Source organism: Pieris napi, chromosome 9, assembly GCF_905475465.1.
Source record: "Pieris napi chromosome 9, ilPieNapi1.2, whole genome shotgun sequence".
NCBI lineage: Eukaryota > Metazoa > Arthropoda > Insecta > Lepidoptera > Pieridae > Pieris > Pieris napi.
Genome location: NC_062242.1, coordinates 1,383,547 through 1,395,966, shown reverse-complemented (window position 1 = coordinate 1,395,966; position 12,420 = coordinate 1,383,547). Strand labels below are relative to the sequence as shown.

The 12,420-nt window shown below is 30.9% G+C and overlaps 1 protein-coding gene across 2 annotated transcripts in view; it reads right to left on the bottom strand.

Annotated features, from left to right (window-relative positions):
- Positions 1–8,924, bottom strand: part of LOC125052439 — a 108,134-nt gene extending 99,210 nt beyond the window's left edge. Inside the window, exon 1 of one of the 2 annotated variants that reach the window (XM_047653288.1) lies at positions 8,684–8,924. The gene's annotated coding sequence lies outside the window, so the exon portion shown is untranslated. The remainder of the gene's footprint in view (positions 1–8,683) is intronic. The other variant, XM_047653289.1, reaches the window with a different exon arrangement.
- Between the last annotated feature and the right edge of the window lie 3,496 nt (positions 8,925–12,420).

Below are 12,420 nucleotides of genomic sequence, written 5' to 3'. Positions count from 1 at the left end.
GATACCAGATCTGGTGCTTTCCTCGCTCAACGAAAAGTATTGCAATACAGCGAGCAAATGCTGCCTGCGTTAATGGTACACTGCCACAGGGACCAAACTTTTTTAAATTTGTTTTAATTTTCTATTTATTAATTATTATTATTATTATTATATATCTAGGTTAAGAATATGTAATGTATATTTGTGTGTTGGGAATGAATATTTAAATTATCAAAAAAAATGTATATCAATTTAAACAAATGTTATTAAATTAATTACACAAGCGAAATAATATATACTCTTGTGTGGAGAAAGAATGCTGTGCTCATCCTCCGACCCAATGGGAGGATCCTCGATCAATAGAACCAGGGTCTGGCTGGCACGAAAGCCTCACTGGTTAAGGTGTAAGAAGTTGTACACGACTTCTTAACCATAGCTAAGAAGTCGGAAGCATTCAGGGTATGAAATCACCGTAGTGATTGTAACAGCAGATTGTATGAGTCACATAAGAACTGCACTTGAACTTAATTATTTTGTATGACATATTTTAAAGTTCACTTCCAGTAATCTGTATGATTCGCAGACCACACGGGTGACTTGGTACCGTAGAATGTCGAGTGTTTGGCGAACGATTAGAGCGCGTAGCGGTCTACGCTCGCGCAATATAATTGTAAATGAAAGTCCTACTTGGCCTACCACAGTGTACAGACCTACAGTTGCGACACTTACCGAAGCTTTTTATCACTGTGTAGAACTTTCACAACAGTGAGTAGAAAAAAAATTGAAACCGATTGTGAAACGGCTTTATACTTGTGACTATTGCAATTGATATTACGAAAGCATCAAATTTGAAAGGTTTTTTTTTAAATTCTGCTCTTAAAGAAATACGGTAGCATCAGTTGCTGAAAGCGTGTTGTTTTTTTAAGTTAAAAGCTTTAAGATAACAACAACAAGATAACAACAACAAATCATTTAAAGCATAATATATAATATAATATTTAATATGAAATTATGAAAAACATAACAAAAGATTTGAGAATATATAATTAGGATTAATTTAATCCTATTTTATACCCCTTAGTTAAAAGGGGCTATTTAATTTTATTATTTGGATTAAAAAAATATATATAACGCTCATTTTCACACTTCTCTACCAACCCCCGTTATATATCTATATTAGTACCGTAATACTAACTCAATTTATTATTGCCTAACTACAGAAAAATGGAAATGCTAAAATAGCCCGTAGGTTCTCAGCAATACGGCACTTTTTACGTAGTATAATTTGCTACTAGTAGCATCCTGATCGCATACTCGGTGCCGATTTATTTGTATGAATTCTAAAGTTAAAAAATAATAAACACACATATAATAACTATGTAATAAACAAAAAAACAAAACGCAAGTTCACGGGACGTTAGCGTGCGCTTCAACTCATTTAAACCCATGATTTTTTCTTTCTTTGTGCACAATTATTGCGAAGAAGTTGTCATGTATGCACAGAAATAAATTTGTTCATCTGCTTGTGTTTATACGAAAAATATATCGCAATACAACTAATTCACTTCTTCTTTCCTCCAACGTTGACTGTGTTCCTTTTAGAGGAGAGACTCTTGGGCTGGTTCAAGTACACACGCGCAATTACATATTTAAGTAGGGGTCTGGTAGATAGTGCCGGTGACCCCAGAGCTGGTGCTTTCCTCGCTCAACGAATAAGTATCGCAATACAGCGAGGAAATGCTGCCAGCACTAAAGCTACACCGCCATAAGGACCAAACATTTAAAATTTGTTTTATTTTCTACTTTACTATTATTACTATGTAGGTTAAGAATATTGTAAATATTGGGCATAAACATTTTAAAAAAATTCACAGAAATGTAATATTATACTAAAATATTCAAGGTTTAGCCCATTACATATATCAAGGCAGTTTGACGTCAACATACTATGACGTGGGCTTACGTCAAATTTTTACATTTGACGCAGTGCAGTGTCAAGCCTTCACAATAACACGTGATCTTACTAAAGCTTATGTATCACAATTTTTTTAATATAATAGGAGGCAAACGGGCAGGAGGCTCACCTGATGTTAAGTGATACCGCCGCCCATGGACACTAACATTGCCAGAAGGCCGGCCTTTTAAGAATTGGAAACTAAGTCAAATTGGTTCGGAAATACTTGGGCCTATATATATTAAACACATGTTATTAAACACACTTAATTATGACTAATCAATCTATGAGGCTATGTTGGAAGTAAGTATTGCAAGTCATAAAAGTTCATTTAATTAAGAATTTCATATTTTTAAATGTGCAATTGGCAACATTTAAATAAATAAATGTTATCTACATACTAATTGACGGCCGAATATAGATTTTTTTATTTATAGAACTAATAATAATTACTGTGAGTGTGTTTAAAAAATAATAATCAAAGGGTTCTATGGCCATATGGGTCATGAATTGCATCTGTTTTCTTGATAATGTTTTAGATAAGTAGTTGATTAGCCTTTTGTGCCTGACATTGAAGCTTGATAGTTCGCGCTTAGTTTGGTCTCTGAATCTTACCCTAAGAAACGGTTTCCCACGATTGGCTTTGTACGATCCAGTGTTAAATACGGAGTTAAGAAACGCTTAAACCACTTGACCAACACTTGTACTAAAGCTTATTTATTTATTTAAAAAAAAAAATATTCGACGATGGAATTGAAATTGGTCACAAATTTCTTAGCGAAGCGTCGACATTTATTACATTATTTTAATAATTATTAAAATGAAATTAATTAATGAATCAAAAATAATAAACAGAGCAGAATTATTGGTATACAATGTTAAGGTGCAAAGTACTTTAATAAAAAGTTCTTTATTATTTTTTCCTCAAGAATTGAGTTTTTATAAGTTTATACAACATCAGTAACATATATGAATATTTAACAGTTATATGACGTTTGGTTTTACCAAGTCAGAGTTACGTGGAGGCTTCGCGTGCAGGATATTACTTCGAAATAGACAATTATTTAACGGAACTGCGCACGTGCCATGTAAAAACTTTTAATAGTATATAAAGGATACTTTTAATTATGACTACACTTACGTAACGTTCTGAATAGAGTTGTAGTAAAAGGTTTGTGAATATCTGTCAAATTGTATTCATCAATCAACTTTATATTAAATAGTTCAATATCACATATCACAAATTGTAATAGGATTTTTTTTAAGTTACCATCATTATCCATATACCCATAGTAATATTAATAGGATATCTATAGCTGCTCTCCTCACACTTTGATTTAAATCAAACTTTCCTTTAGTTTTTATAATAAATGGATCAATGTATTTTTCCACTTTCAGTTTATTATGTTAGCCTATCAGTACGTGTTATGTACCAATGTATCTGTGTGCCGAACGCTGACAAGCTTTTGTAAATAAATAAAGCAACGAAATCGCGAATACAATTATTTACAATTAAACGAAGTTTAACGAAAAATGCATTCAAGCAATAAATTCAAGTCCATAAGAATATGTTATGCTATAAACTAGAAGTCACGCAAAGAGGTATCGAATCGCGAACTTTCATTACTTAATTACGACTCGTAGCAAGTTTATTTTGTTGCAATGCCATGTTAACAAGGCCTCCCTGCTTGTTAATCGTTATTTAAAGCTTTAAAATTTGATTAAGGTTTGATTTATTCTAACCTAAACCATTTCAAATCATTGGCATACTCCTAAAAGCTGTAATCCATATTAATATGATTTCAAGCAAGAGGCAATTATAACCTCCTAAACCGTGATTTTATTGTAGTTTATTAAAGTACACAACATGGTATATTATATATAGTACATGAGGTATATAGTATATACTATATATTTTAAAATACATTTCAATTACTGTGAACAAAAAGTTTACAACAAATAATAAAAATATTACACTTCCAAAATAGAAAAGAAAAAATCAAAATACAAATTTTATTTTTTACCAGTTTAAGATTTATAGATACTTATTATTTTTAATAATACTTAGTTGCATACAGAAATATAATACTATTGACATAATTAAATGAACTGGCGCCTTTATCGCTTTCGAGCGATCCCTTCCAGGCTACCATTGTGAGAAAAAAAATAGGTTAGGTAAGCAGGAAATGTAAAAATACATAATACGTATACTTATTAAAGGCGCGTAACAACATTTTTTCTAACGGATTCAATTGTAGTTCCTTAGCACCCATGCAAATGTGGAATTACGTGCTACGAAATGTGAGGAATTGTGTTACTTGAAATATGGAAATTGATAGGCCTTTTGAGTCTAAAAACATAATGCGGATTTACAGATAATCGACATGTCCGTTATGCCACGTTTTTGTTAGTTTTAAGTGAAAAGTGACAAATGCAAAGCATCAATCAGTTGTTTGACTGGTCGAGGATGAACACAACTTCTATCTTCCACAGACATTTATTGTCAGGCATAATTGGAATCTTTCATACTTAGCTTATTACTGGACTTTGAAACAGGACATAACACTCGATATAAGGTTACATTTGTAACTTTATTTCATTAAAAATATATTTATTGCCAACCATTAATTGACCGTGTTTCGGTTTTAAAGAATTCACCAATTTTGATTTGAAAAATTGCCAGAACTTACTAATGATTATTAGTACACAGACTACGTCAGACAATTTAATTTATTTAATTAACTAAAATCGACTTTTCCTTAATTTCCTTAGGTGCTCGTTTTGTTTTGCAAAAGAGTTTTATTATTTTCCACATAAAATGACATAAGAAACTCCTTTCTGTAAAAAGTTCTATCCACATAAAAATCAAAGATTCCGAATAAAATAACACGTGCAAAAATATCGTGCCTTTTGCCTACTTGACCTACAGGCATTAATCAAAGAGAAACACTTATCGTGCTCGTTTGATGAAAACCATAATTTTATTTCATTTCAATTACGATCACGAAGGTCATGTCGACTTTTATATAACCTTAACAAAAACAGTTTCCCACCCTTATTATTATAAAACATGGTGTTGGTACTATCCTTAATATGGCTTCAGATATCTGTATCTATCAGGGTGGGTAGATGTCGTTACGCCACGTAAGCGCCTCATGAATGTAAAAAACGTTTTGGATTTGACATATGGGAGTTCGATTCGGAATCGAACGCGTTTTCTTTTTATATATAGAAAATATCGCCGGTAATCAAACCTAGAATAGCACATTTAAGCACTTGTCAAAACTGTTTATTTTTTTAGATTATTTACACAAAATAAATGTACCTAATTGTACCGTTTTAAAAGTACAAATATCACAGCGTAGATTCGATATAAAGCGACGAAAGAATTAGTTCGTTTTTATTAATAAGCGGGTTAGTTATAACTACTTACATGTATCACAAAGACATATTTATTTAAAAGATTTTACACGAGTTCTTAGACTATTTCAAAGACATTGTATGTACAAAATAATACGACGTTAGAAACTTACATTAGGACTGTAATGTCTCGCATATCGTCGTGAAGAGAGCAGATTAATGTGCGAAAACCATTCGGCGAGAACGTTTTATTGAAATTGCCTATCCTAAACATCCAGCCGAGCCAACTAGCCGCAAAATTGGCTAACTACAAGACAATATAAGTGCTTAGAAAGTAATAGTTTGTAAAGTTATATGGAGGTTTAATAAAAGAATTACTTTAAGAGTATTTAAAGCAGGGTTCAAAATTTTTAAACTAAGAATATTGTTAATTTAAATATAGACCACATGGAGGGTAACCTAGAAAGAATCGTTTTTAATCGAAATATGCTGAAATCAATAAAAAAATATCGAAATAAGCTCATTGAACTTGCCGTAGTATATTTATAATATATGTAGTCTATCCAAAAGAAAATTCGGTAATAAACAATTTGACAGCTTGTCAAAGATCAACGGAAATACTTCACATAGCCGCCTCGTGAGTGGCTATGTGTCATCTTAAACACATTGCTAACTACGAATAACATAGTTATAAATAATTACATAACTTATTCAAAAACTGTGTCTCTGATTGAAATTCTATTGTAAAAGATATTGTATACGAAATTAATTAATTCTAATTTGTTATATTATCTTGTAACATCACACCAAGTCCAAAAATACAAAACAAAATTAAGTTAGTTTCCAACAAATTTGATTTTTTATTCATCAAATGCAATTTCTTTACTTCATAGCCATAATGAAAGCTTGGAGTAACAAACGAAGTGTTCATAGTTCGATTTCTAACGATAAAGTTTTGGATTTGCCGCAGAAGAGTGATAAAACGTTCACTGAAGTAAAATGTGTATATGTTTTTGAGTGAGATCAATATAGAATAAAAAAGACTTTCAGTTATATGTAATAGGTTTCGCCACTGATAACATGATTCCTTAATATTTTTTATATTCTAGCATAATTGTCGGTTTTCTTCACGATTGATCTTCATAGAAATAAAAATCGCTTGGTACATGCTGGGATTTGAAAGCTTGACCTAAGTGTATCTACACACACGCTAAGACAACACATAAAAGTTCTAGCACTAGGCAAAACAACTAACAAAAGAATCACAATATTTTATGGTCAGGTAGAAAAGCTTCCGAATTCGACGGCGTCGCACAGTCCCAACTTGTGACAGTCAATAACACCATTCCCGGCAATATATGGGATTGTTATTTTAAATTCTATTTTAGAATCCGAATTTATTGCTATTATGGCAATCTTCAATTTTATTGCGTACAAACTTTTGTGGATTTATTTTAGTGGTTCGGTTCTTACGTCGTCTTTTTGTTTATAAGTCTCGCAATTGCTGGACATTTCTGTGTCTGCCCGCCAAGAAGGCAGTTTATGTTCACGCACGAAAAGGCTTACTAAGGAATCGTTTGTTTCGCCGTGTGCCTATTATATATTAGCCATGAATAAAATTACTTTTGTATACAAAAAAGTTTTTTTTCTAGCAGTACCGGAGACACAAGCATGCATGGAGGAAATGACAGAATTTTATGCCCAAAATTTATATAAAAAATATATACACAGGCACATATTATCTACTTATCTATAAAAGCTCGCTGTGAAACAGAGGAAACGTGTTACTGGTAAGTTAGGAAAACTCTGTCACGCGTAATTTAGAATATTGCAAATTAAATAATTGAAAATAATAAATTATCGTATTTGCTGAGTCATGTTCTTGATGTTTTGATAAATAATACTTGGATTATTCACCTAGTTTATGTTCATGTTATTGGTACGTCAGCAATCACCTGGTTACCGTTAAAAAAATATTCTTGTAGTGAGTTTATGATTGCGCTTAACTTATTAATTATTTAAATTATTATTATTATTAGTTATTACTATAAAAACAAAAATCTGACAACAGTTCACGTCTCACGTTCTTTGAATATATAATTTCTAAGTTCTTATTAAGAAATACTGACAAACCATTAAATAGTATTATTTTCTATTGTAACTAGCCTTTTCCATCTTCGTTCGTTCGTATAGCCTGCTAAAGTAATAGTAATCACTTAATTAAGTTATTAAATAAATTAAATTAAGAATTTTGTATATCAATTGTATCGTTACCAAATTTCCTCTTTAAAATAGTTATTATACTAGATATAAATTACTTTGACCACACGTTTCTCTGTGGGATTATAATAAAACTATGTATATTGGTTCAATTGTTTTTATAAGCACATTTGAATTGAACTTGGATATACAAGTCAATATGAAACAGTATAATGTATAAAAAAATAGCCAATTATCGAAATATTAATTTTGTAAAAACTATATGTAATTACCTACATAGATTTTTTAATTTTTTTTTTTATAGTTTAGTTTTTTTTCGTTACAAGGGACATCAGAAACTCGAATAGTCTTTCTAGTTTACAAAATATAATAATAGTTGTTAAGGAATATCTCCAGAAACTTAATTGTGTTGTATAGAAAAGTATAGAAAATCATAAATGCGAAGTCTCACAGCTATGTATAAATTATAGGTGTAATATAAATTCTATTCAACAAAAACTTGTCAAACGATGTCAATAATCTATAACGTTGAATTAATCACAGCCGCCTACTAGCCACCGGATTTTCTATGCGCCTGCGCCGACAGAATTTGTCGTAAGAAAATTAATCGAACTTGATCGATAGCATAAGCTAGTTTAGCTGAAATGTTATAAAAACTATTTATTTTTTATCGACGTTTTTATTAAAATATGTAAAATTAATAGTGTACAATAAGATTTGTACTAAAAAAAATTATGTTGACCGCCAGCCGTTAAACGGGGTTTAAAGTGAAGTAATAAAAAAATCCGCTTTAGAATAAGGCGTCTATACTTATCTATCTATCTCTATACATATACTAAAATAGTTTTAGCAAAAAAACACTTTTAAATCTTCAAAGAAAAATTTTATATGAAAAAGTTTAAACATTCGGAAAACTTTAGTCTCTTAAAAATTATACTTAACGATTTTATTTTCTTATTTTATAGGTAGTAATACCTAAGCCTATTCAAATATTCGTATGCGGGGTTATAAAATTCACAGAATCAGAAAATAGTTCAGATAAAATCAAGTAAAAATTACTGGAATACTTTTTGTACGACTTAAATTTTCTATAAAAAGATATATGTTACAAATTAAAATAAAAGCGAAATTGCGCTAATAACTTACAAGCATAAAAAAATAATAACCAACCAAAAATTCCGTCGCAAAAAAATCCAAAAAGAAAAAATGCACAAAATAAATACACTTCACAACATGTCCAGCACCGCACAAAAATCTATAAGCAATGCAACACTATCACTTTACCAAATTGTTTTTGAAAGTTCTCGCCAAATACGCGCGGTAATTTCGCGATTCCCTGAAGGAAAAATTCGGCTATGTTAGGGAGGATGTGCGCATAGCTGTGGTTTAGATGAGACTGTGCCGTGACTGCGGTCACAGTACGGCAACACTCGACATTCGCCCCGACCGGTCGCCCGATTCTAACAGTGACGCATTCAGGAACAATATACCATATTTAATCTTCAAAATTCTTAATTAAATCTGTTTAAATGACGTTTTAATCGCTCCAATGAGTACGATGTTTTATATATTTCACGAGTTTTTTTTTTCAAAAATACGTGAAACCAGACATATATCCAAAAAAAGTCTAACTTAAACTTGTCTCCAAACAATTAACTCTTTAACTTTATGTTGTATTAAAGTACTAACATAGTACGACACATTGACGTATACACTGATTTTCGACTATTGCTACCACGTTGATCAGCTGTCTAATTAGCTATATTAGTGTATGCTATGTAGTGTCAAACCCTACAATTTTGAGCACATTTGTTTTATTAAAAGACAGTGTCTTTTTCAGAAACATAAACAATACTCATAGTATTGTTTAAATTAATTAATATGTAATTTGATAGTGGCTTCAAATGTAACGAATATTGCACACGTGTTAATGCGTAGCGAAAATTGATCGTATTATTATGTAAATTACGTAATACATTGCGGAAGTGCATTAAATGTTTCTGGTTTCTTTGATAGAAATACGAGACGTAATTGTTACGAGTTGTAAGGTAAATGTATAATAAGGTACAGTACCACATTTATTCAGTCTTAGTAATTACTCTTCGTTTATAAGTCCTACAACAACACATGCTTTACAAGAAAATATGACTTCACAAATTTTACACACATACATAGAAAATAAAAATTTCAACTAGCAAGGAAAAAAATAAACACAAGCAAACAGCAAAAAAAAACTAAAACTAAATAGAAACTTAAATCTCATTAACAGCGTGTATAGTTTGTGTATAAAACATTTGTTGCCAAATGCATGAACTCTAAAAAAATATTACGATACGTAGCAATTACTAACGGTTATTATAAAAAATGGGAAATCCGAACGATAGGTATATTTGTTTTAAGAAGTAAATTTCGTAAACAATTCCTAAAATCAATTTTCCTCACTCATTCTGTATTCAATGAAATAATCATAAATATGTTTGGAATTTGTGTTAATTTTATACTCATATCAGAATTATTTCAATTTAAATTAGCCAATAACATTCCTCGAATGATAATTATTTATAGGTTATTCGGATAAATCAATTGTCATCCTTGAGTTTTAGGAAACTTTTGGCTTAAAGGAAACATTTAATCGTATGTGATACGAAATTATTTCCGGCAGGGGTGATACATTAATACGAACTCAAATAATGAATCGAAAATGCAATATAATATTTATCCATAGTGAACTTGGGCAAATAGACTCAAGTGCCTTGCGACAGACGATACAGATTACAGACTCACGTCGAATTTGTATGAGAGATCTCGGGACCAAGCGCGAGATAATCCCATATCTACGAGTAATATATAAAATTCTCTTGTCAATGTTCGTTCCCATTACACCTCCTAAACGGCTCGACCGATTCTTACGAAATTTTTTATGCATATCCAGTATATCTGAGAATCGGCTACTATCTATCTTTCAAACCCCTAAATATTATACATATTAATTTTTAATTATATATACTTTTTTTTATAAATACAACATACGTACAACCCTTAACTGTCACCCCTCTACGACCAACCCCTATTTTTTATTTTAGTAGATAGTTATTTTTTATTGAACTAAAAAAAAGTTTCCTAGAAATAATATACCTACATGGCAAAGCAACGTCGGATCAGCTAGTAGTTTTATATAATAATGGCGGTCATTTTAGCTTCCAAATATCTGACTGTTACGAAGTCTTTATGTTCCCTATACAATGTTAAAAATGTATATAAACTCCAAGAGCCTAGCGAGTAGCGTGCCACTTTATATTGAAAGCATGACAGTTACATTGTCATTTATATAACCTAGTTTTGCCACAGGACCACGGAAACACAAACGCAGGATGCAAGCAAACTTCATTGGAAGTACTGACAATGTTCTCTTGTTCACTATTTATAGCAGTGTTTATCGAACTTTATTAAAAGTATTCCTACTATACCGTCTTTTGTTTACTATAGGAAATGCTGCTATTATAGGTACACTGCCACAGGGACCAAACTTTTTGAATTGGTTTGAGTATTCTTCTTATCCATTTTTATCTATTGTTGTTATTATTATTATTATGGGGGTTAAGAATATTGTTAATACTGTATATTTGTGTGGTGGAGATAAAATTTCATATCACTGTTTCTTGAGAATAATTGTTACAATTATTACTACTGTTTTGACGTTCAGCTTGGTGTCAGGAAACACAATTTCATAGACGATTCGGGGAAGTATGTTTCCTTCCCTATTTGTCTATGTTTCTTCGTATAAGTGGCATAACACTTATATAGTCCTGATAGTAAATATGTATAGTGTTATTGAAAATTTTTTAAAGTTCTGCTCTTTATTTCTTTTTCTTCTTTCGGTGCCTCTTCATTACTGCTTAATTACTCTTCCTATTCGACCCTAAATTTTGGCTAACCAAACTCAAATTCTGCAAGCTATGCGCGATGATTTGCTTAGCCAAGTATCTCCTTTATAATCAGCATAAATGGTTGGTCCTATTTTAGTATCACATATATCAGAATATAATCACCGTTTAACTAAATTTCCTATGACATATAAAATAATTTAAACAATGAATATGTCATGTCAGGATCATTATGTTACTTTAAATTGTATTGTATAAGTCAAAATAAAACGCATCTAAAATGTTATAAACAAAAACCAATTAACATAAAAATGTATTAAAAAGTTCATAAATCATTTCGCCGCTAATGTGAATTCCAATATCGACACTTCTGTATGAAACATAACACCTTTATTACCAAATCTAAATCACGTCTTATATTGTAAATTCTATCGTTTGATGAATATAATTTTGATACTTTACGATAATTACTTACTGGTATGACAACTCAGAGATATTTTTAATGAGGATGACTCCGGATTGCCTCATTCATTTGAATACCGCAAATGCATTAGTTAATATCCCGACAGAAGAACAGAGTCAATGAGGTCAAGAAAGAAAATAGAAAGAAGGAAGAAATGAGTCGACGAGAAAATAAACTTTCCACTATTTTAATAAGATTTTATGCATAAGGAGGTAAATTTCTTGTGTCTGTGTCTGTAACTAAATTCCTCCGAAACGGTTTAACTGTTTTATAACATTATTTTTCCTTTATTGGGTAGGTCAGGGAATACTTAATTTAATATATGTGGAATAATAAGCGACCCCAATTACCCCTAATTTTTGATCGATTTTTTTTAATGATATCGCTACAAAAATACGAAATTCTACCAAATTTCTACCACCACATCCCAAGTATCGATATTTATACTGTTATAATGTTTAAATTATGACAAAGCAACGTTAAAGCAACTTAAGTAGGAGTGTTTTGAATAGTTTAGATGTATTTAAAAAGACTTTTAATTTATCACTTCACCATAGACA